The sequence below is a fragment of the Acinonyx jubatus genome, chromosome A1 (genome assembly GCF_027475565.1).
Source record: "Acinonyx jubatus isolate Ajub_Pintada_27869175 chromosome A1, VMU_Ajub_asm_v1.0, whole genome shotgun sequence".
NCBI lineage: Eukaryota > Metazoa > Chordata > Mammalia > Carnivora > Felidae > Acinonyx > Acinonyx jubatus.
Genome location: NC_069380.1, coordinates 99191882 through 99218074, shown reverse-complemented (window position 1 = coordinate 99218074; position 26193 = coordinate 99191882). Strand labels below are relative to the sequence as shown.

Here is a 26193-nt window from a genome sequence, read left to right as displayed (position 1 = left end):
TTTGTCAGTGTATTTTGCAGTCCCCGTCACCGAGCCAAAAAAGGTAGAGAAACTTTTTCCTCCCCTACAGAGCCCTAGCTCAAAAAGGATTCCCCAACATGCCGCACCAATGACACTTTCTGTGTAACCCCATTAAATGGCATCAATAGTTCACGGCCATTATGGGTTAGCCATTTAAAACCCAGTGTATATGTACTACATAAACATGAGAAAAGCAAAAACGAAATTTGGAATATACTGTACAAATAGCCCAAGAACATTGGAGATACTGCCTGTAGTGTTCAGAAAAAAAGAGGTAGATTTGATTTTAATACAGAGGTGAGACTATTTTGTCAATAATTGAGTCATATTTGGAACTTCTCTACTGGTACAAGAGGGTCACACCAGGAAAAGCACTGCAGTAACATGATGTAGTCACCCAACATATGGGACATCCCCTCATGTTTTCTGGGCTGTGTGCTCCTTACAAAGAAGACCTACTCAGTAAATTAGCCTCAGAGGTGTTGCTTAATGCAGTGGTGAACAACCATTGGTCTGCTTTATCCTTGTGTCCCCAGACCTTAGTTGTGGCCATATAATCTGCTGCTGAACCAGGTCTCCCTCAGTCTACATTGATGTGATTGATTATTTGAATCTAATTGTAGAAGTTTACATTTTCCTAGGTGCATTTCACCCCATTTGGTTTGATCACATTGTGATTCTTTAAAATGTATTTTGTTATCTCGATGTTAAGAATTAATGTTAATGTTAGGTCTGAAGATGACATGATGATTATATATTTTTTTTTAATTTTTTATTTTTGTTAAAAAATTTTTTTAATGTTTATTCTTGAGACAGAGAGAGACAGAGCATGAACGGGGGAGGGTCAGAGAGAGGGAGACAAAGAATCTGAAGCAGGCTCCAGGCTCTGAGCTGTCAGCCAGAGCCCGACACAGGGCTCAAACTCACCAGGAAGCCCTGATGATTTTATTAACTGCTATTTCTATTAAGATAATTACAGATTCACAGGCAGTTTTAAGAAATAATACAGAGATCCCTCCTGCCCTTGTCCAGTTTCTCCCAATGGTAACACTGTACAAAATTATACTATAATATCTCAACCAGAATATTGATATCGATACAATCCACTTTTATCTGTGTTCATCAACTACATGTGTGTGTATTAAGCTCTATACAATTTTACCACCTACGAACATATGCACCTACAGCCAAGATACTGAACAGTTCCAACATTACATATGATCTCTCCTGTTACCAATTTATACCCACCTCTCTCTCTCCCACCATTCCCTCCAAGTCCCCATCTCTTACTCCTAGACATCACTAATCTGTCCTCCATTTCTATAATTTTTCATTTAAAAACGTTCTATAAACAGGATCAAGTCCAAGTGCCTGGGTGGCTCAGCCAGTTAAACATCCAACTTCAGCCAAGGTCATGATCTCAGGTTTGTGAGTTCAAGCCCCATGTTGGGCTCTGTGCTGACAGCTCAGAGCCTGGAACTTGCTTTATATTCTGTGTTTCCCTCTCTCTCTGACCCTCCCCTGCTTGCTCTCTCTCTCTCTCTCTCTCTCTCTCTCAAAAATAAATAAACATTAGAATTTCTTTTCTTTTTTTTTTTTAGAATGGGATCATGCTGAATGGAACCTTTTGGGGTTGGCTTTTTTCTCTCAGGGCAATTCCTTGCAGATCTATCTAAGTTGCTGTAGGTATCAATAATTAGCTGCTTTTAATGACAGAGTATGATTCTATGGTATGTAGGTACCATAATTTGTTTTACCTGTTCAAGAACATTTGGGGTCATTATAGTTCGGCTATTACAAATAAAGTTACTATGAACATTTGTGCATAAAATAACAATGTCATTTGAGCTGGTTCTTGAAAGAAGGAGAGGATTTAGATAGGAAGGGAAGACAGAAAGACATTTCCAGCTGACAAAGACAGAGGCATATGCAAAGGTGTAGGAATCTAAAACAGTACGATGTGCTTGAAGAATTGTGGGACTTTGGTTTGCGGCGGGACGGACAGGCTATGTATGGCACGTGTGAAGATTTCTGGAGGAAGCGTTTGAGAGTGTGTATGCCTATAAGCAGACGGGTATGTAATTAGGTGTGAGGAGATGTGTGTGTGTATGGGTGAGTGGGTACATGAGTGTGAGTGTGTAGATGAATATTAGCTGGTGGGGGTGTGAGGATGGGTGTCAGCAGATGGGTGGGATTGTACGTGGGTGGGAACGTGGCATGTGAGTGCAGGAACGTGGAGAGCTGATAGTGAGTGTGTGTATATGAGTGTGTAGATAGATATGAGTGAATGAGTGTGGGATTGTACATGGGTACGAGTGAACGGATGTGGGTGTATGGATAAAGGAATGGATAGGTATGATGTGAGTGTAGAGACATATGTGAGTGTGTGAACAGATATGAATTGTTAAGTGTGGTATGTATATGAGAGCACATGTGCGTTTAGACGAGTATGAGTGGTTGGGAAGTGTGGATAGGTGTGAATGGATGGGTGTGTGTAAATGGTTGTGTATATATGAGTTGGTAAATTAATGTGTGTGTGTGTGTGTGTGTGTGTGTGTGTAGATGGGTAGTAAGACGTGGGTGAAAAGGCAGAGGGGAAAAATAATAACAGATTTAAGTAACAGGAAAGGTAATTTGAAAACAAATTATGAAAAGCACTATAGTTAATTTCAGGAAATCTGATTGCCTTATAGGAAATGAGAACCCTTTATAGATTTTCTTATAACACATGCAACACATGATTGAAAAAAGATCTTGAATAACAAAATCTGGAGAATATCAACACTTCATACCTAAGGACTACCCAAAGGAAGTTCTTTAGTTTCCTGAAAGGATTCACCACAGAATTTTCTCTAAAGGCAAACATTTAGTAGGAAAACAGATCGCTTTGATTTACAGAATGTGATGTGCACCTAACATTTGAGACTATGTGTAATACACAAAGCCAGTTTTGTAGGTTTCCTCCAATTCTCAAAAAATCTGTTTAATGTTGTTTCAAATAGTTTCCTCCATGTCCCACCTTATGTTACTATGTAGCTGACATATGTCTAAATATTTCTGTTAAAATTCTGTGTGGCCTGGGATCTGGTCATTTAGATCTTAATTTTGCCACTATCACATCTGTGGAAAAAACTTCAAGCTAACTGTGAAATCCACTGGTAAGGTCTTATTTGCTAAACAAAAGAAGAAAAAGTAGCTTATAGCAAAGACTCAGGTAATACTCTGTTAGTCTCCACTCCAAAGTACTTTCTATGTACCCCTCCTATAAATTCAGACCCGGTTGAAATCTAGCTCCAAAATGCTTATCAGTTGTGGAATCTTGGGATATGTAACTTCTCAGTGTCTCAGCTACATCTTATGTTTAGTGGGATAATAACACCTTCCATAGTTATCGTGAGGATTAAAAGTAAGATAAAATGCTTAGCATGAAGTGTGGTAGGTGGTAAGTATGTTATCATAATTGTCACCATATGGTTTTAATGCCTGTCTTCTTCTCCATATTTTCATAAACTCAGCATGTGAGAAAATGTAATTAGGAGACTAACTATAGATTTTTGAAATCATTTTCCTTTCGCTAAGATGTTCTGAGGGATTCCAAAGTTTCTATTCTTCGGCCAACTCAAATCATATTGTGTTCACATTTTATTCAAAGACCTTTCCAACCTGCAATCCTGCAAAGGAAAGCAATACTGCAAAGTCAATATAGGAGCACATTCTCTCCCATTATCAAATCAAATCAGTATGAAATATGTGACTCGACTCCCCATCCCCAATCAGGGCAGATTGGAACAGAGCTGGGTGCTGGCCAAAAAGCTGCCAATCTGTAAGCCCACTGACAAGTCTATGAAATGGTGTGGTATGAAAAGAAGAACGGATCCAATCACATTCCCCTCTTGGGGAAAATAACAGTAATGGTTGCTAAAGCAGAGAGGTCACTGAGAGAGAGTGACATATCACAACAAATTAATGATACCTAAGAGGAAGGCAGAATAAAGGGGACAGGGGTGACTGTGGGTGGAAGAGAGTAGAGTTGGGAACAGGCTGATGACAGGACACTCAGAGCTGACAGCGCTACGTGGGCACAGAAGACACGTGACGTTCTTTAGTCTTTACATCTTACTCTACGTTTAGAGAATATCTGTGCTCCTGGAATCTCATGGTATTCCTATCGGATATAAGAAGAAGCTTGGGCCGCCATGTCCCAAATTAGAAGTGAAAACTACATTCAGACGTTATCCCTGTCAATCATGTCAGGTATGAAAGGAAGCAGTCACCTCACAGGTGGAAAAGCGATGACGAGGTCTGGTTTGCCGAGCCCGACTGTGGACCGGCCTCTCTCTCCACCTTTCTTAAAAAGAGAAGCAGGCTGTGGTCTCTAGTTCTCCTCAGACTTTTCAACAATTCAAGAAAGAGACCAGATGAACGTCGAGCTGAACACCCAATGGGGAAATATCACTCTACTCAGCAGAAATCAAAAGAGCTTGGTTGAGAAGTTCCCTCGATTTTCCTCTAGAATTCTGAAACTTTATGAAAAATTGCCTACTAATTATTTTGGTGTCTGGGCCAGAGAACAGATTCTACTCAACTCTCTGGCTAGTAAGTCCCCTGGAACAGGTAGGTCTTGTGCTTCCTGCGGCCTAGTTGTTAGATTCTCCTGTATTTCCAAGCACATGTGTCCTTCTAATAAATGCACCACTGTCTCAGGCACTTGGATGTGGTAAGAAGGCCTGCCTGGACCTGGATTTATTTAATAATTCATTCAGTGCAGAATGCTGCCTCTGGCAGTAGACTCCAGAACAGATATTTTGTGACATAATTTTTGTGTTCCCATCACCATCACCACCAATAACACATTATTCATTAGGGATATTTCAAAATAGCCCTACCCTTCCAGCCATGAATTAGGCTAATTTTTACCGTATGTTTACTTTGATTCTGTATGGTTAAGATTTTATGTCAGTGGTACCTGGGTGGCTCAGTCGGTTAAGTGTCTGACTCTAGATTTCAGCTCCGGTCACAATCTCTGTTTTGTGAGTTCGAGCCCCACGGCAGGCTCTGTGCGAACAGTGCTGAGTCTGCTTGGAATTCTCTTTCTCGCTCACTCTCTCTCTGCCCCTCCCTTGCTTGAGCTCTGTCTCTCTCAAAATAAGTAAATTAAAAAAAAAAAGATTTAACATCGCTGAACATAAAGAAAATCCTACTCCCGTCAGTCACTTAAAGAAATAGATGCATATCTTTTTATCAAAGTAAGAAGTCTGGAGGTCATCGGAGGCTCAACAAGACCGCTGATGGTCTTGGCTTTTCCCTCAAGGACAAAACTATTGCACTAGTCCTACAGTATTATTTAAATCATGTCATTCTCCTCTCTTCCTACAGAATGGATAGACCAAGCGTAGGGTCCCCAGTCCTAGGGTCTAGGATAGCTCTTTCCCTATATGGGTTTTCTATGATGGCTGTGGTTACCCCAGCTCCCAGAAGAACTCCATCAGAGAACTCCATCAGCTTCCGTCCATGGGAGACCATTAAGAGACATCATGAAGACCCTCTTAGTCTCTCCTCTTTTCCCTTTCCTGACTTTGCATGCCCAGAAGTGCTCTCCAGAAAGGCTATTCCACTAAAAGACATATTAGGCAAATTTGTCATGCCTTCTAATCTTTTTATCTAAAAAGCTTTTCCCTTTTTCTCTGTCTTGAGAACTATGTTGTTACCCTGGATCTCAGGATGGGCAAGTGCAGCTGGGATGTACTTAGCCAAATCCCCATTTGCTTTCAGTGAGCTTTGGCAATTTCTCAGTGCTTTACTTACCGCCCCCCCCCCCCACCACTGTTCTTCCTAGAAGCTTCCATTTAAATGGTTTAAGCTGGTTTTCATTTATTTGTTCATTCCATAGTGTTCCTAGTTTTCTGACTTTTCAAATACTAAGATCTTATAGACCACATTTATACAAAAAGATAGAACAGGCTGACTTATCTCAAGATGCTGTGGAGTCAATATTTGAAGATGCAGAGATTTAGAACCTGTCCTGTGTACATCATGTAGAATAATGACAATTTTAGGCTACAAATCTTGGTCCTTTTTGGTTAGTTATAAAATTCTAGTTATAAAATTAACATTGAAATAGATGCCATCACATTAAAGATAATTAAATTGTTGATGAATCACAAAAGACCTTATTTTATTTAGGAAAGCAATGGACAGTGTCCAGTTAAGTAATTTTAGCTGGAACAGTATTCCAACGCTACTTATCAATAAGCTTCTCCTGGGAGTCTCCGTTGAAAATTTATTTGGAAATTTCTTGTCCCCCAGAAATATGTTAATAGCTAAAATAATTAAACTCCACTTGACATAGTATTTGACATAGGAAACAGGCTATGAAGAGGAAAATATGGTTTTAATTTTTGTTGATCAAAATGTCATGTGTTTCATATATAGGATGGTTCGCTTGGAACTGAGTAGGTAAAGCAATCCAAGATTTATCTTACTCTAATGTTGCATAATCATTTGGTATTTTTGAGGGAAAATGCCATGAAATGATTCAAGTAATGTAAACTTTAATTTCTTATTACACATTTATGATTTTAAAATGATCCATAATGTAAATAGTTTTTCACAAATTAAATATACATATTTCTGTCCTTCCAATGAACATATATACTTGCTTAACAAGAGGTTGGAATTTTATTAGCTATATTTATTATCACATCACTGAGCGCTGTGCTTCCAAATGCTCACACACAAGAACATAGACACACATACACACACGCACACACACATCTCTACACATATTCTTTCTAGGTCAGAGAATATATTGAGAATCATTGTCAGAATCTTCACTTAGCAATGAATCCATGCCAGGATCCATCTAACACTTATTTGGTAATGATATGCTGGACTGTAACCAGGTCAGATGGTACTAATAAGGACAATTATTGGCTGGAAATTGAATTCTGACTCCATCTCCAATTGTTTATTTCTTCTCCCATCCTCATTACTTCTCAGTTTGTTCTTTGTTCATTTCACAGTAATTCTACTAAAATAACCTTTGATTGTATCTTTTGCATTGGAGGAAGTCCCAGTGGTGGGGAGTTCAGGCTGAAATGATCACGAGGGTGTTTTCCTTTGCCCCAGCTCTCCAACTAGGTTCTCGATCTTAGTGTGGACTTGCATGGGCTATAAGGGGTCGGGGAGAAGAGAGTAAGAGGAAGGGTAAAAGGCACGACCTTAGTAGACACTAGAACAACACTTAGCATTTCTTTATTCCCCGTATGATCGTCTAATAATGATTTGACAGAAAAATAAACATCGTTTCCCACTCTGCTCATCTTCTTACACTTTCTGCTCACTTTCTCGCCTCCTATTGTCTCTCTCTGCCTTTTACATCTTCATGCACCTCCTTTCCTACATTCTTTTACACCAGTGTCACATCAAAGTTCTACCCCTTGGATACTGGATAACCCTTTGTGAGATTATATTAATTCACATGGAAACATTTCCACATCTCTCGTCGATATGGCTAGGTATTAAGTTCACTGCCAGACAGGTGAACGGATGTGCCTCAGTGGCAATGGGTCAGTAGTTGGTGAACAGCGGTAGTTGGTGAACAACCACCCTGTGCTTCTATTTTTCAGAACAGTCATATTCGACTCCTTAAATCACAAAACAGATCCTAAACCTCTCTAGATTGAATGTTCCATGGTTGTCCCACTACTGTCAAGACAAATTCCAAACTCTTGGCCGCGAAGACTCTCTGTGACCTGGTTGTTCTCGAAGTCTCTGATTGGTCTCTCTTTACTCTCTCCTGCCAGTGCTGGCTTTATCCACGCTCACCTTTCAGGTGCTCAAAGGATCCAAACTCCTTCTCACTCCAGGGTAGGTTAGGGGAGGGATTGGAAAGGGGCATTGCACATCCTCTTGCAAATGTCTGGAATCTTCCCCCAGTTCTTTGTAAAGTTTTCTCACATTTTCTCTATTTACATATTGTCAATTTACAATTGTCAATTCAAATTTCTCTATTTACATATTGTCAATTCCTGAGGCACTTGGGTGGCTCAGTCAGGTAAGCATCGACTTCGGCTCAGGTCATTTGTTCAAGCCCCACATCGGGCTCTCTGCTGTCAGTGCAGAGCCTGCTTCAGATCCTCTGTTCCCCTCTCTCTGCCCCTACCTTGCTCGCATGCTGTCTCTCTCTCTCTTTTAAAAATAAATAAACTTAAAAGAAAAACAGGGGTGCCTGGGTGGCTCAGTTGGTTAAGCGTCTAACTTTGGCTTAGGGCATGATCTTGTGATTCGGGAGTTCAAGCCCTGCATTGGGCTCTGTACTGACAGCTATGAGCCTGGAGCCTGCTTCAGATTCTGTGTCTTCCTCTCTCTCTGCCCCAACCCCACTCACCCTCTGTCCCTCTCTCTCTCTCTCTCTCTCTCTCTCTCTCTCAAATATAAATAAACATTTAAAAAAAATTAAGTAAAAACAAAACAAAAAACAAAGAGATCCTTCCTGACTACACCTTTTCCAATACTTTTTCTCTCTTTCTCAAACACACATACTGACACACACATGCACACCCCCCCACATGCAGAGATACACATGAGCACATACATGCATATACATACACACAGAATACACACGCATGCACACGTGTACCTCTGCCCCCATCTTCGACACAGATACCACCATAGTGACATTGTTCTTTATTTTCTTCACAGCACTTACTATATTTTTGTCTTATTTACTTGTATAGTCTTTGTCTCCTTCACTTGAGTGTAAACTCCAAGACATTAGGGACTTGTTTTCTCCCTACACAGTTATATTCCTAGCGCTAGGCACATAGTAGGTGCCAACAAAATAAACTGAATGCTGAACGAGCTGAATGAAATTAGCTTGATTTTATATTAAAACTTTAAAATAAAATTTTAAACAGAAACAAACCTATTTAAATAGAGGGGTGAAAATACAATTAACAGGAACTTTGGAAAGGAAGGGCTAACAGCCAGCTTTGTGGTATTTTCCCAAGTCTTGGAGATACCTGGGCCTCTAAACCTTGTTCCTTGTAATCCTCAAGGAATTAGGAATTGGTATTCTAGCTTTAGAAGTATAACTCTACCGAATCCAAGGGAAATGAGAGTCCAGCCAAGGACTATGTACTGGACCAAGCCCTCATGGCAAAGACTATTTCTTAACTAATGAGCAACAACATCGACGGCTCGGATCTTCCCCCAAGAATGGAGATAGATAGATAGATAGATAGATAGATAGATAGAAGACAGCTGATATATGACTAGCGAGATCAGGTACTGGGTGCTGTATGATTAGGCAGAAAGCTGAAGAAAGATCTGACAATTTGGCTTTCCTGAGCTGAGCTCATTTATATGTGGTCTCTCTTGATCACATGCATTCTGAGTGCAGATGACTTTCAAACTTTAATTATTCTCCTTGGAAGTCATATTTCTTTAGAAGAGAATTACAGACTATGGGGCACTCAGAGGAAGAAAAGTTCCAAAGCCAACTGTTTAAAAGCCAGAGGCCTTTAAAGGCCAATGTATGAAATTGGAAGGTATTTCATCAGAAATGAAGATTAGACAAGGGTCAGAAAACTACAGCTCACTAGCCAAATTTGGCCAGCTGTCTACTTCTTTTTGTAAATAAGGGTTTACTGGACCAGAGTCATGCTTATTCATTTACGTGTTTAACTTTGGCTCTGTTTGCCCCACAACTGCAGAGCATATGGCCTAAAAGGCCTAAATTATTTACTATCTGGGCATTTAATAGGAAAACTTTGAGCACTCCTGAATTAGAGCATACAAATGAGACTCCATTTTATTTTAACAGTGAAACATCCAACCATGAATCAGTGTGAATTCACAAAAGAGCACTCAGTGCAGCCAGAACTCTACCAAGTTCTGCTTGTGTAGGACTGCATCAGACTCCTTGTAGCATCTTCTCTCACAAAAACCTCTCGCCCACACTGCACTCTGGATGTTCTATTTGCAGCTTGCCATTGCTTTCCACCTCTCAAGAGCTTGCTTCCGGTACATTCTCCCTCCCTGCTGCCCCAACATGGTGTGTGTTATGTGTAGTGCCATACTTGTATGCTATGATATTTAGGAAATGCTGCTGTGTTTTTAAGACTCCACAGGAGGGTCGCCTGGGTGGATCAGTTGGTTGGGTGACCGACTTCGGCTCAGGTCATGATCTCACAGCTCGTGAGTTCGAGCCCCACGTTGGGCTCTGTGCTGACAGCTCGGAACCTGGAGCCTGCTTCGGATACTCTGTCTCCCTCTCTCTGTCCGTCCCCTGCTCACACACTGTCTCTCTCTGACTCTCACGAAAATAAACATTAAAAAAAAAAAAAGACTCCACAGGAATCATCACCTCCTTCCTCAGGAAGTGTGTTCTGGAACTGTTTGCATTCTTCACTGCTTACAGTTTTGTTTTGTTTTGCTTTGTTTTTTAGAATTGCATATATTCTGGAAAATCTTTCATTCACCAGAGAAGCTGGGGAAATTATTTAGATGATACTACATAGAGCTGTATTAAGGTCCAGTCTGCAAAGAAATTTCTCTTAGAAATCATATATGAAATTCTAATTCTAAAATAAGCTGAAAAATGCAAATGACAGAAATGAGAGCTTACAATCTGAGGCCCAGAGGAATGGATATATTTTGACAGTGACAGCACATCTGGAAAACCTGAGGAAATGATGTACCTTTGTAAACACTTGAGTGTTGATACTTTTCTGTCAATTCATAGGAATGTATGAAGACATTTAATCTGATGTTTATTTTACCAAAGATTTTTTTCACTGTAATTATAATTATAAATATGCTGTTAAATAGGCAATAGAGTGGAGATTATAAATAATGCTTCCTTGCAAAACTTATGAACTTATGAAATATTCTCCTTCCATCTTTTCTTGTCCAAAACAGTGCCTGGAATATAGTAGACACTCAACAAATTATTGAATGAATGAATGAAAATTAAGGTCATGTATCATTTGGTATAAATGCATTGGAAAAAAAATCTATATTTGTCTGGGATTATCATTCTTGAATACATTTCTGACTGGATATTTTTTGTTTTTTGTTTTTTTTTTTTTGTTAAAGAATCACTTAAAATCAGATTATTTCCAAGGGAAACATTTGTACAGCATGCAAGAAAAAAATGTCTAACCTAATTCAAACTCCTGTGCATAGTTCCACTGGCAAGAAGTCATGGAAGGACTCCACTTATATATTTGTTTTTAGTATGTGCTGCACTGCTTATAAGCCAAGAGGAGCTGGCTTATTAAAAATTAACAATTCCAATAAAGACAGATAAATGGGCTCATGTAACAGAAGAGAGTCAATAAATATATGGTTGGTTCACATATGCAGTCAATTGATTTTTGACAAAGATGCTAAGGCAATTTATGGAGGGAGGAAAATCTTTTAAACAAAAGGTGGAGCATTTGGATACATGTCAGGGAAAAGCTAATATCAGCTCTTTACTTTTACCACACATGAAACTTAAATCAAAATGGCTCAGAGAACTAAATATAAAAATTATAATATATGAAACGTACAAGTATAAAAGCTATAAAGCTTCTAGAAGAAAGCAATTAGGAGAATATCTTCATGACCTCGATAGATACAAAGATTTCTTAGACAAAACATAGAAGAGCACTAAACTTAAAAGAAACAGCATTCAAAGTTTTCTTTCATATAAATTAGAAACTTCTGCTCTTTAAAAACCACCATTAAGAAAGTTAAAAGCCAAGCTACAGATTGGAAAGAAATGTTTATGAGACATATATTTGAAAAGGATTTATATCACATATATATGATATATATACACACACATACATAACATATGTACATGTATCTATGAACAAATTTATATCACATATATATGATATATATACACACACATACATAATATATGTACATGTATCTATGAACAAATTTCAAACAACCCAATTTTTTAAAATGGGCGAAAGCTTTGAACAAACTCTGCACAACAGAAAAAGTATAAATAGTCCATACGTTCATGAAGTAAATTCAACATCATTAACTGTCAGTCATTAGCAAAATGCAAACTAAAACCAGGAATACTACACAATAGGATGGCTAAAATTAGAAAGGTTGCCAACACTAAGTGTTAGTGTTAGTGGTAAACAGAAAGACCAGAACTCCCTTACATGCTTGGGAGGGCTTGTGAAATACATAAAGACTCTGGAGAACAGTTTGGCAGAATCTCACAAAGTTGAGCCTACACCTACTTACTGACATGGACATTTGTCCCTAAATAATTACCCAAGAGAAGTGAAAACATATGTCCACAAAAGACATGTACAAATGTTTAAAGCAGCTTCTGCTCTTAATGGTGAAAAATTTAAGAAACCACACAAGTGTACGTCGACAGGTAAGCAAGTAAACAAATTATGGAATATTCACACAGCAGAGTATTACCCTGCAATATTACCCTATAATATTATCCTAAAATATTACATGAAACCCTAGAATGGGCAAAGCTGATCTGCAAGTGGCAGAAAATAGATTGGTGATTGCTCGCAGGTAGACAGATGGGTGGGTGGAGACTGCACTACAAACATTAATGGACGTGTTCTCATACTGATATAATTGGTGGGTGGATGGATGTAATCATTTGTCACAACTCCTCAAACTGTGTACTTAAAATGTGCACATATTACTGGATGTGAGTTACACATTGGTAAAGATGGTATAAACAAGAAAGGAAGTCTCTAAAAGGAACAAAGAATGCGAACTTAATAAAAGCAAAATACCAGTCTCCAACCAAGCTCACGTAAAAATGCTCAGCTTCATTAGTCGGGGAAACGCAAATGATAACCACAGCGACATATCATTTCCCCATTATAAAGTTAAACATACATCTACTTCAATTTCTATCCTAGGTCTGAACCTAAGAAACAGGAGAATATATGTCTACCAAAACACTTGTGCGAGAATGGATATAGCAACTTTAGTTATAGGAAACCCAAGCTAGAAATAAGCCAAATATTAACAAATAGGAGAATAGGTAAACAAATGCAGAATAATCCTATAATGTATTAACACTCCCCTATAAAAAGAATTGAACCAGTAATACACATAGAAATATGGGATGATCTCAAAAACATTCCACTGAGTCTAAGAAGTTAGATTCAAGAATACACACCGTGTGAGTCTATTCATATGAAGTTCATGGACAGCCAAATCATTCTCTAGTGATAGATATCAGAACATGGGTGCTCACAGAAAGATGATTGACTGGAAAGGATATGAAGAAACTTTCTGGGGATAGAAATGTCCTGTTTCTTGATTAAGGTGATGGTTTACATGGTTATATATATATATTTGTTGAACCCACTGACTTTGGAACTTGAATTTAAGAACTTAAGATTAGTTACATTTCTCCATGTACATTTCATCTCAATAAAAAAATCTGCCAAATCAGTTGAGTAACTATAGCCTTTATCACCCCTTTTTCTTTCAAGGATAATTTGGTTAATACACATATAATCCTAGATTAACATAAAACATTTTTTCTACCTTTCTTTGAAGAAAATTATTTTTAAATAATTACAGGTTTAAATACTATTATTGCTTCCAATGGAATTTGGTTCTCTTTTAGCCACTAAAATCTGTAATCCATAGCCAGCATCATCCAATAAAGTAAAATGATATTTGTTATTTTGTGTAGCAGTACTTGTTTTTTTTATTCAATGATTATTTTATTTTAGATTCCTTTTCTCTAGTGAGAAAGTATTTGCTTTTTCACTAGAGAATAACAGTGAGTATAACAGTGAGTATAACAGTGAGACAGAAGTGGAGATCAGGATTACCTAAAATAAGAATCTATTATTAGTTGAAAGGTATGGTTGAAGACTGATTGATTTGTTAGACAACAGAGAAAAAGCATGCCTTCCCAGAGAGAGCCTCACCTTGTAATATTCGTTTTCACCTTTCTACTGCGGCTTTTAGCATGGCCAGCTGAGCCCCTCAGGGAGGGGGCTGGTGGAAACGGGCAGAATTAGCTCCAGGATTCACATTCCCTCTTGCAAGAATTCCTACAGTGTGTGCAGCTGCTTGAAAGGGGAGCCCCAGCCTTTGTCGCCTAGAGGTATCCTGGCAACCTGTCAACAAAAGGGATACGACTGAGTTCTCTAGTAACGGATTGGAAAGATCCACAACAAGAGGTGAAGGAACTTGGAAACCAACAGTAAAATAGGTATGGATTTCAGCTTTCTTTTAAGGTGACTCCAGGAACTTTACCAATGGACTAAGCATCCAACAAGGAGAGAGGTGCATGAATTGAAGTCACAAGGCTCTTCTTAGAGTGGGAATGCAGTGGAAACTTTTTTTTTCCAAGGAGGAAGAAACAAAATTTACTGATTATCTTACTGATCTTTTCTAAGGTCTTTAAAAAGCATCATGTATACTGAGGAAGCTTGGGCTCTTAAAGACAGAGATGGATATTCTCCAAATATGGCTCTCAAAGAGTACATGTAGAAGGACATATAAGATGTAGAAGTTATGGGTAGTTTATTTTCTAATGTGTCCTAAGTTATAGCGAACAACTTTATTTTTTTAATGTTTATTTATTTTTGAGAGACAGAGAGAGAGAGAGAGAGAGAACGAGTGAGGGAGGGCAGAGAGAGAGAGGGAGAGAGAGAATCCCAAGCAGACTTCATGCTGTGAGTGCAGAGCCCAACACTGGGCTCGAACTCACAAACCGTGAGATCATGACCTGAACTGAAATCAAGAGTTAGACGCTTAAGCAGCTGAGTTACCCAGATGCCACTATAGCAAACAACTTTAAAAACATTTTAGAATGTATCTGAGAGAATTATTTGTTTAAGCCCCATATTTAAAAATACTCTGAGACATTAAGCTAATTGTGGTACATTCCTATGATGAAATAGTCTGTACGCACTAAAGTTCAGGAGGTAAAACAGTTTATAAATACGGGAAAAGGCTGCTGTATATTTCTGAAAAGAGAAGCTGAAAAACAGAAGAAATACTACAATCTCATCAAACTGTGCATGTGTGTGCACAGTCACATGCTTGACTCAAAGAACAGACACCCAAATGTTAACTGTAGTAGTTACTGGATAATGATGTTGGAAATATTCTGCTAAACGTTCCTTAAGAGTAGGAGTTGGGGGGAAAACCCTAAACTCTAAGATTCTAAAACACTCTCCCTTACCCCCATATAACTGAAATAAAATATATAGGTAATTCACAGGACTGTGAGTTCTGTTGAAGTGACTTCATACCACATCTAAAGACCCTGCTGGATAATGCAGTCCCACATTCTAACATCTATAATGCTCTAAAGATGAATATATATATATTCATATATATGTATCTACACACACACACACACACACACACATATATATATATACACACACACACATACTCTACAGAGATTTAATGATATTTCAATTATACTATCACATTAAACTTCATACCACATCTAAAGACCCTGTGGATAATGAAGTTCCACATTCTAACAACTATAATGCTCTAAAGATGAATATATATATACATATATATATATATATACATTCATATATATACATATATATATTCATATATTCATATATATGTATCTACAAATACATGTATACACACACACATACTCTACAGAGATTTAATGCTATTTCAATTATACTATCACATAAAATAATTCCAACTGGGATGTTTTTCTTCTGAAACCTTTCATAAAATGCCACAGATAAGTGATAAAGCATGCCTAAAAGGACGTAAGAGCTGCTCTAAGAGTGAGAGAAAGAAAACTTAGTTTTACTAATTTATTGAAAGTTTATTTACTTATTTTGAGACAGACAGAGCATGGAGGAGGGACAGAGAGAGAGGGAGACAGAGGATCCCAAGCAGACTCCAGGCTGTCAGTGCAGAGCCCAAACCAGGGCTCGATCTCATGAACTGTAAGATCAAGACCTGAGCTGAAACCAAGAGTCAGTTGCTTACCTGACTGAGCCACCCAGGTGCCCCAAGAAAACTTGGTTTTACACTGGCTTTTTCCTAATTTGTAGGTCCCTAGTTAACCTATTTTGTACTTTACTCAAACTCCATGTTTTCCCGGCCCTATTGTGAGCTCAATGAGATATTTCTAAAGAAATTGCCCAATAAATAAACACCGTCCCAAATGCACACACAGGATCCCATTCAGTGGCCAGGTATTTGGGCCAGATGGCAGGAGAACAGATGGGAAACGCTGGCCTAGGGCAGGACAGCCCCAGGAAAACATGGAGAGCAGATACTGCCATGCTTAAATAGGGCAAAGAGTTCTTGATCTGGACTGGAGACACTGCTCTCCCAAGGACCGGAGACAACAGCTTCCCCAGCAGTGGGCACATGTGTTAGCTGGGCAGCTAACAGCGTTCACAGCCCTCTCTTCCCCGGTGGGGTTGTGAGCTGCTAGCTGCTTTTCTTATCAGAGCTGCTCCTGAAACTGGCCTCGGAGGAGACTTTGTTTTCTTGCAAATTCTGGACCCATTTGAAATTCATGGGTTTATAGTTTCAGCTTAAACCGAACTTCCTGGTGTTCAAATCTATTTCATCTTGGCAAAACAGGCCTTCCCAGTCTCTCTGTCTCTCTCTTTCTCTGCCTTTTAAAGGGACCAACACTTTTAAGCAGCTTACACTTCAACAACAACAACAACAACAACAACAACAACAACAACAACAAAACCAAGCTCAAAGGGCATCTTGGACATCAAATAGCTCTTACAACACAACCTTTTGATGACTAGAGTGTAAATGAAGCAGAAACATATGGATTCCATTTCCCATAAATCACCCATGGTCCTTAAAGAAAAAAATCAAGGGAGAATGTACTCAGCACGACATAGTCTGTTTGCTCGAACCTAAAACATCTGAAGAATACTTGGAGGCTGATGAATCCAAAATATTTACTCATCCCTATTTATAACATCAGGGAGGATAGCCCTTGATTCGTGGCAACAGCTAAAGTGCTCACATGTGCAGAGTGGACAAAGAGCACCGAGCGTAAGCTTCAAGGTAACTGGGTTCATTTTCTTTTCCCTCTCCAGATACTCAACTCAACATCAGATCAAAGACATTGAAGCCCTTACTTACACAGGCTTAGTGTGGCTTGGTATTGTGTGAGTTCTTCTCACAAACAGTTGAGAGTTATTTCAAACTATTTGCTGTTGAGTCATGTTGGTGTCACCGTAGGATGACGCCAGGCTCCACCCATAATCTAGATCTGACCCCTTGTGGCAACAGCCCCACCACAAGGAATTCTGGCTTATGTTCCCTTCATAAAATCACAGCTGTTGTGCCTGCACAAGCCCCTGATGTTTTCATTAAAGGAATAAATCATGGGTGATTTTTATGGAGGAGAAATATCGCTCCTTGCCGGCATCTCTGATGGTCCTGATGTCCCTTTGTTGACACAAAGTCCCAGTCTTCCACTGAAAGCTACCTATAATGCTTTTGAATACTTCATTCTTGGAACTGGACAGGGGGGCTACGTTATGCATGCAAGATTTTTTTTTTTTTTTTAATGACAGCAGCAGGAGCTCAAACGGGACATTTGTGAAGTTTGGCAAAATAGGGCCACTGGGTATCTTGTTCTTTTCTATCCAGTCATTGTTGACTTTTTGCCTAACTCAAAAATAGCACATGCCTCTCATCTCAAACCCTTCAACAACCCCACAAGGTAAATCACTGGTTTCCTTGTTTTACAGGTGAGGAAAAGGGTTTACAAGCTTTAAGTGACTTGCAGGCTAATCCAAAACAAACCTGAGAATGAAATTGTATGTCTTTCTGGTGCTCGATGATTCCTTTTCCACTGCCTCCTTCAAGACCTGGTGGCCAGAAAGCCATAGAGTATAGGCTGACCTCAAAAGGCAGAGTCGTTTTCCAAGATATGCCTACTGTCATCAGAAAAGACTCTGCATAAGTTGAGTTTTACATACTGCATTGACTTTGAAAAGGTCTACATTTAAACATTTGCAGAAAGTGTCCTGTGGTAGATTAGAAAGAAAGGGTGGGGGATGTGCTTTGAATATAGACTTTTAAAACTAAAAAAAAAAAAAAAAAAAAAAAAAAAACGTATTTGACGCACCGGAGTCTTGCCCAACACATCTTAAATTCCTGAGGACTCTTTGCCCCCGACAAGTGTTGCTTACCCTTGTTTTCATTATTGTTCTCTCTCCAAGTCATTATATATATATTTTTTGCTAATTACCCCCCAAGTAGGAAATTTTAATACCACAGATAAACTTTATGTCTGATTATGTATTATGGCCCCTTGGTAGACCATAAACCAATATATTATCTAAAATTATGTCACCCCCAAAGCCAATTTATACCGCCTCTGTGGAATGCATGCTTGAGGGACATACATCCAAGGAAATGACAGTGTTGGCCTCTGGTAATCTATGGTCAAGCTGATACACAGAAAAAGAGACCAAGAGGACACAGAAACCATGGAAACCTTCCCAAACTTCCAAAACAAAAAGCACAGCAAATCATCCTTCAACTGTGTTCAAGAGAAAAGTGGATTTGTTTGCGAAGGCCAACGAGGGTATGGTATTTTCTGTGCACTTGAGCGGTTTATCATAGAACCAGAACTCTTGGAGCTGAAGTGGGCTTTAAAATAGCCTTCAGTTCTGCCAACTGTCTTCAGGCAAAAATACATAATTGGTCTGACTTTTTTAAATGGATGAGGCAGAGGACATTAACTTATTTATTTATGTGTCACAGATTTCAAACTCAGACTCTGAGAATAAAAAAAAAAAAAAAAGGTCCAAGGACTCTCCTGCTTTATCCTTGGCATAATAAAAAACATTTCCAGGGGTGGAGAGAAGGCTTTCTTTCTTTTGATCTCCCTTCCTATGGACGGGGGATTTTTTTTCAGTATTCTATCTAAGTGTCCACTGATAGTAAAATATTTTGGGTATACTGTGTTGTAAATCCTCCTCTTGCAGACGCCTGAGATGCTAGGTTTTAAATATTTGCTGTGAATCGGGACAACGCTTCACAAATTCTGGCTCTCCAAGCTATTCTGGCACATCTGTTCATCTTGCTTCTTTTCCTCTCTTTCAACACCCACTAAACTCAGCCAAACGCAGAACATGTACATAGCAGGTTCCCTGCAAATTTTTACCCACTAAGCGGGGCACCCACCTTTTGTGTTGCTGAAAATGACAATGCGGCTTGCTTAAAGATAATGCAAAGTTACAAGATGTTAAGACCAGATTAATCCTGAAAGTTTTCTACTTACTGTACTATAAACATTTTGAAATAATTTTGCCTCTCTTTTCAGAGAATGGGCAGAGGTCCAATGCCTTATGGCATGCAAGCAATAAATGTTTAATAAATACTTAATCACCGGTTTATTGCCCACAGATTTCCAAAGCTGGTTTAAATTAGAGTGTTCATGGCTGATAACAGTCTAATATTTTACCTTTCCATGGGCATTTTATGAAGGGCATTTTAGTCTCTTAATTGAAAACAGTAAGTTATAAAGGGGATTCCCTCTTATTCTTTCCATAGATGTCAGAGAGAGAGAGAAGTATTTCTTCCCTGGTAGTTGGCTTCCCTGGTTAGTCCTATCTCTCTAGCACCTTTGATTTCTTCCATTCTACTGTCTTCTTCCCCTCAGACTTCAGAGAGGTAATAAGCCATGCACACACACTCTTCTTGATAAAGAGTGGTCCAAGTCAATGCCTCCCTTCTCATAGCATCCTTCCGTTTTTATGCCTTCATGGCCAATCATTTGGTTTCTATCCCTTCCTCTCCCTGAAGCATTTTCTTAGCACATCATCAGTGGCATCCTAATGAACTCATCTAAGGGTTTTTCCACTTTCCGTCACCCTCAGTCACATTGACGTATTTAACATGGTCACCTTCCCACCCGTTAGAAATTCTCTCCTCTTAACCACCCTACTGATTACAAAAAAAGTACACATTCCTCAGACTAACTTTAAGATGTGATGAATATAAATATAATCCAGTAAAGAGGTGAAGAGCCCAAAGCCTCACTCACAGCCCACAGTTCCTGGTGTGAGGTTGTGGGTCACCACCCTGGATGAGTCGACAGAGACATGGTAGCCAGGCAGCTGGCATAAGGTCTATATTCTGAGACCTAGAAAGCAAGAAGAGAGGTACCTCTTGTTGTGTGCCACATCTTGTGCCTGGTAATAGTTGTCCCTCTGCTATGATAGGATGCAGTTTTCTGTCCCTCTGCACTCCTCGATTTCCTGCAGATCTGTGCTAAGACAGAAACTTGGGTAGAATGATAATTCATGAAAGCTTTATCAAGGAATAGGTCAATGTCAGGAAGACCAACTTTGTTTGCCCTGCAGAGGCTCATCACGGTACAGGCAGACCATCCCTTCAGACCAACCCGTAAGCTTTCAGAGTACAGCAGACCATGTCCCCCGTACCCTAGCAAGGTACATAATGAAGATAGATTGAGGGTACAATGTAAGGGGCACCAGGAAAAGACAACATTGTCCAGACACCAACCCTAGTCTGGCTATATGAACCAAAATAAAACTTGAGAGAAAACTCACTCTCTGAATTGGTACTTCTCAATGGGGGATGATTCCTCCTGGTACCTCAGGGACATTTGGCAATGTCCAGAGTGATTCTGGGTTGTCACATATGGGGTTGTGGGAGTGCTACTGGCATCTAGTGGGTAGAGACCAGGGATGCAGCTGAACATATCCTACAAAGCACAATGCAGCCCTCCACAGTAAGGAATCATCTGGTGTGAATGGTCAGTAGGGCCAAGGTTGAGCCTTGTGCACTAAACAATCTGCATGCTCAAATAAGAATGCTTTCTTTGCAGAAGGCCAGGTCCATGGGCTCTTTTCAGACTCGTGGTGCATAAAAAGAAGCAGCAGGCACAGAAAGCCTGAAGAGCTTAGTCATATTTCTGCAACCAATAAATGAAGCCACCTTGGAAATGTGAACATAGCCCCTGCCCGTCTGACTTCTTTCCCACATCACCTACCCAAGCAGCGAGGCGGCAGACATTGTGTTGTATGTGACTGAGTATAAAATCACTTCTGCACTGTAAAATTTAGTCAGTTACAGGAAGTGCAAGGATAGGGAGCTGAGATGGGTCTTCTGCCATGAAAGGTGTAATGGAATTAGAATGGGCAGGAATACAGATAGGAACTGTCAAGTGTGGGCAAGCATGTACTTTGAGATACAGGGCCAGAGCCTGGGGACAGGAAAATCTTAAGATAAGTTCAGCTGGGCTGGTCAAGGGCAGCCATACCAAAATTCACTCCTAGATGAAGTACAGACTGTCAGCTGAGGCTCTTGAGGGGTGATGATCCCAGGGAGGTGAACATGGCTGTAACCAGTTTCACCTTTGAATGTGACCTGTTTGTTACATCCTGTAAGGCTTTAGCCACTATGCTTTTCCTGTCCCCACAGCCTGCACTCCAACTTCTCCCTCTCCTCCCTAATGCTCCTTCTCAGGGCAGCTACTCAAACACAACCATTGAATTAAAAAAATTTTATTTATTTATTTATTTATTTTTAAATTTTTTTTTTTCAACGTTTATTTACTTTTGGGACAGAGAGAGACAGAGCATGAACGGGGGAGGGGCAGAGAGAGAGGGAGACACAGAATTGGAAACAGGCTCCAGGCTCTGAGCCATCAGCCCAGAGCCTGACGCAGGGCTCAAACTCACGGACCGCGAGATCGTGACCTGGCTGAAGTCAGAGGCTTAACCGACTGCGCCACCCAGGCGCCCCCCAAAAAATTTTTTTTAATGTTTATTATTTTAAGAGAGAGAGGGAGGGAGACAGAACATGGGTGGGGGAGGGGCAGAGAGAGAGGGAGACACAGAATCCAAAGCAGGCTCCAGGCTTTCACCTGTCAGCACAGAGCCTGACACGCGCCTCGAACTCACAAACTGTGAGATCATGACCTGAGCCTAAGTCAGACGCTTAACCAACAGAGCCACCCAGGTGCTCCCTCACAACCATTGAATTTTGAACTTTTCGGCTAGTGAGGTACTGCCTGGGGTTCGTACCGTTAACAATGTAGTATCTCTCCAATATCAGACTCAAAATGAATACATTTATGTTCTATAGTTGTGGAGTCCCTGCTTTAACAGGCATTAGCCATGTCTATTGTCTAAATTTTATCCCTCTTCATTTTCGAAGAGTCGTCTAAGATTAGAGGGAGAAAACGACCCATCGAGTTTAATGTAAAGCCAAGAAGAATATGGTCTTTCTTTGCTCACTCTGCCGTTTGCTACTACATTCATTTTTTCAATGAGCAATACATATGTATGTGTGTAAACATGTACACACACACATAGGCAGTATGTATAGGTTCTCTTGAGTAGGAGATGCATATATATGAAAAATGAAAGAATATGCATGAAATAATAAATTTTTTTCCCACCTCTGACTCACCAGGTTCCCACTCCAAGACCTACCCCAGAAGCTACCTCTATTAGTTTCTTGTGCATCCTTCCAGAAAGCCTGTGCAAGGACAGACATATACCTATGTGTGAATACTGCCTCATGCCTACAGGCTGGTGCCCTTCCCATTCCTCTTTATGGTCATCTCAGCTTCTATTGCTCAAGATGAGCCATGACAAAACAGATGACACATTTGTGCTGTGGAAGGAAAACTCTGTGACTCAGATAGACACAAATTGTTCCATACACCTTTCATCCTCATTACCAGGTAACTTTGCCAAGGTCAAGTGGTGACATTCTGATTTACCACTAAGCAGACTGGACACAACTCACATTTGACGAGAATCTGAAACTCAAATACCAAAAAGAAAAAAAATATATTTTCTTAAGGCTTCCCAATTTCGTAACTGAACTTGCTTTCCTTTTGCTTTGTTGAAAATATTATTTTCCTTTCAGTTCAATGGGCACAGTCTATCTGAAAGAAAAAAAACAGGACTCCCCCCAAGTCCCCAGTTCCTCACTAAATCCATTATATTTAAGACCCAGTTTCACCATATTCTTGAATTCTCCATTTAGCATCTCCAACAAAGAGGACCAAGGAACCCCATTGTTTTTGCTAGCCAGATCGGGCTGAGCCAAATCCAGGTTCCAGGTACCAAATGCAAATTTGGCTCTCTATGCCTTTACCATTTACAAGGATCTGTATTCAGATAAATCAGGGATACATTTCTCTTGGCTCTTATGGAGACCCTTTTAAATAGTGACTTCAGCCCTCCTAAGGTTTTTTTGTACGGGTTGCCTGAAAGTGGACAATTTTCACAAGTTTGCTTTGGCACTGATGGCACGAATTTTTATTGAAACTCACAGTTGTTTTAGTGGGCACCTTAGTCTGCCAGCAGATCTCTGTAGGGGCCTCCCAGCCAATTCGATGAGAACTATGTGCACTTAAAACATGCCAAATGTTGTAAGAAGTGACACGTCCTCCAACTCTTTGATTGCCTGCATACGACCACTGGTTCATGTGTGCTTTTGTTTTAAGGACACTCTGTTGAGTGTGTCTGCAGCATTTGTGATATCAAACAGCTATTTCTATATTGCAGCTTACTCTGGTTTTTCCCTGCAGAAAAATCTGGTTCACGGTCTTTTGGTCTGGAGTTAGACTCCGTGTACTCTGTCGTATCAAAAAGGTAAGGCCACAGAAAAAAGAAGTTCGTTGGGAGCATAGATTTTCCATTGAGTTAAACAAATAAAGATTTGGTTGGAAGGAGATCGGAAGGTAGCCTGAAACTATTCTCAAAATGCCCTTTAAGTCACCAGTGGGAAAGAGTGATGATGTAGGAGGCTTCAAATAAACATACAGAGGTATTTTGAGACAAAAAAGACATCTGTTGTTTTTATGCTGATATAGGTAAATCATCACATAATCACCAGGAAGTCAACCTGAAATTGGCTTAGATTGCCATCTACAAGGTACTTGCCCCAACACTGAGAAGTCTCCCCACATTTTTCCTTTATTTTCTGTTTTTTTCTATATTCCATTTTATCCTCGTGTTTTCTTACTTTGTGTCATTGGAAAGTTTTTTAGAATTTTACTTTATGAGGGGCGCCTGGGTGGCTCAATTGGTTAAGTGACTAACTTTGGCTCAGATCATGATCTTGTGGTTCATGAGTTCAAGCCCCACATAGAGCTCTGTGCTGACAGCTTAGAGCCTGGAGCCTGCTTTGGATTCTCTGTCTCTCTCTGTCTCTCTCTCTCTGTCCTCCCCCCACTTTTGCTCCCTCTCTCTCTTAAAAGTAAATAAATATTTAAAAAATTAAAAAAAAAGAATTTTACTTTATGAAATAGTTAAGAAGCCTTAGCTTATTAATGGCTCGACCTTAAAATAGCAAAATTTTCATTTTTAAAATTAGACCCAAATCCTCAAAGGCAGTTACTTCATCTTTATAAATAATGTTCTTAGTAAATTTTCACTAAGGCCAGAAAACCAATGCAAAGTGGAAAAAAAGATGTCTGTGAAAATAGATTTTTTTTAGCTGCTCTGGTGAAAAAATATTTTATACCAACTGAAAAAAAAAACCCAGGTACTTTTACAATTTTCACCTTCCCTGCAATTATACAAGCTCTAATGTTTTTCCTTTGAATTCTCCTGGGTTACTCAGCACTCTTAAACCTCAAGATCGTAAAAACAAGAAACCTTTCCAAAATCACATGGGTAAAGTCTCAACCTGCTGTTAAAAATACTGCCGATGGGCCAGTGCTTCATTCTGTGGAAAGGTTTTCATAGTCTGTGTGATCGCAGAGAGCCTCAGGGAGCAGCAAGGAACTGTGGGGAGCATGGCGCTCTGTACTACCCGGTCCGTGAAGAAATACCATGGCAGCTCTCGGAAGGTGTCCCAAGATTGCCTACCTCATTTGCTCTTTCCTATTTCTTTTTTAAATGTTTATCTATTTTAAGAGAGACAAAGGGCACACACGTGTGAGTGGGGGGGGGGAGGGTAGAGAAAGAAGGAGAGAGAATCCCAAGCAGCCTCCCTGCTCAGCATGGAGCCCAACAGGAGATTGATCCAAACACTGAGGGATCATGACCCGAGCAGATATCAAGAGTTGGATGCTTAACCAACTGAGCTACCCAGGCACCCCTGCTCTTTCCTATTTCTTAAAAAAAAAGAAAAAAAAAGAAAAGAAAAAAGAAAAAAAGAAAAAAATGATTACTATCCCATCCTCCCTTCCACATGGGGAAAGTCATGTCATCAAGCTCTGGCTAAAAAGAAGTAAGAAAAAGTTCATTAGAGCAGTGCTTCTCAAGCTTGACTGTGTACACAAATCACCCGAGGATCCTAATATGCAGAATCTGAATCAGTAATCAGGATCGGGCTCGGGGCATTGCATTTTAATTAGTTGCTGGCTGAAGGATGAAGCTATGACCTGAAGACCACAATTTGAGTAGTAAGGAATTAGAGGGCTTTTGGCAAAGATTTTCTTCCTTGATTTTGACAGAAGTGCTCAAGGATAAAGCTGCTTCCTGTGCTTCCTCCAGCTTCCTGGTTTTGAATAGGATTTTAGAAGGATGTGAGTGTAGAGCTGTGTCAGCCATCTTGTATTGACAAGGAATGGAAGCCAATGCCGAGAACAGCCAAGGAGAAGGACAGAAGGCATCCAGGAATTTGATGATGTCATTATGTCGCTGAAGTTAAGTAATTTTGGAACTTCCTACCTCTAGACTTCTTATTTTACTGGTATAATAAATATCATGATGGTTTAAGTCATCGTTTGTCAGGCTGTCTGTTAATTGCAACCAAACAGTTCTTATTTATTATATGAATGAAGGTGATCCATTCAGGACTGGGTTTTGATCAATCAGTCCAGAGGCAGATCCCATCTTTTATAGCTCGTGGCCTGCAGAGAGTCACTGGGCCTGGGGAATGGGAATTCTATGGGTGCAAGTCTTCTAGGAGTAGAGAACACTCAGGTGCTTCCAGAAAGAAAATTTACCCCGCAGATTGTAGCAACTTGGTTTCTATCCCCTGGCACAGAAGTAGGGAATAGGGGAATGTACAGATACAAAAGGTGCTGAAGTGTTTCTTCTACTGTCTTACTCTTCTAATGAAACTATTGTGAGGAATGAGAGCATTGGTTGTTTCCCATGGTTGGGCTCAGAAAGTGAAGTTAGTTGTTGAAGTTCATTGGCTCTCAAAGGCATCTTTTGATGTTACAATCTGAAGATA

At 39.8% G+C, this 26193-nt stretch overlaps 1 protein-coding gene and 1 long non-coding RNA gene across 7 annotated transcripts in view; one reads left to right on the top strand and one right to left on the bottom strand.

Annotated features, from left to right (window-relative positions):
- LOC106975186 (zinc finger protein 474) overlaps positions 1–26193 on the bottom strand; it is a 94561-nt gene that overhangs the window by 53601 nt on the left and 14767 nt on the right. For all 6 annotated transcript variants that reach the window (XR_008297378.1, XR_008297377.1, XM_053220239.1 and 3 more), the window contains one exon: positions 13959–14150. The gene's annotated coding sequence lies outside the window, so the exon portion shown is untranslated. Of the gene's footprint in view, positions 1–13958; positions 14151–26193 lie in introns of those variants that run through there.
- LOC128314979 (uncharacterized) lies at positions 14166–25743 on the top strand. The gene is made up of 4 exons (XR_008297379.1): positions 14166–14245; positions 16982–17064; positions 23591–23654; positions 25466–25743. It is a non-coding gene; the product is annotated as an uncharacterized LOC128314979 (long non-coding RNA).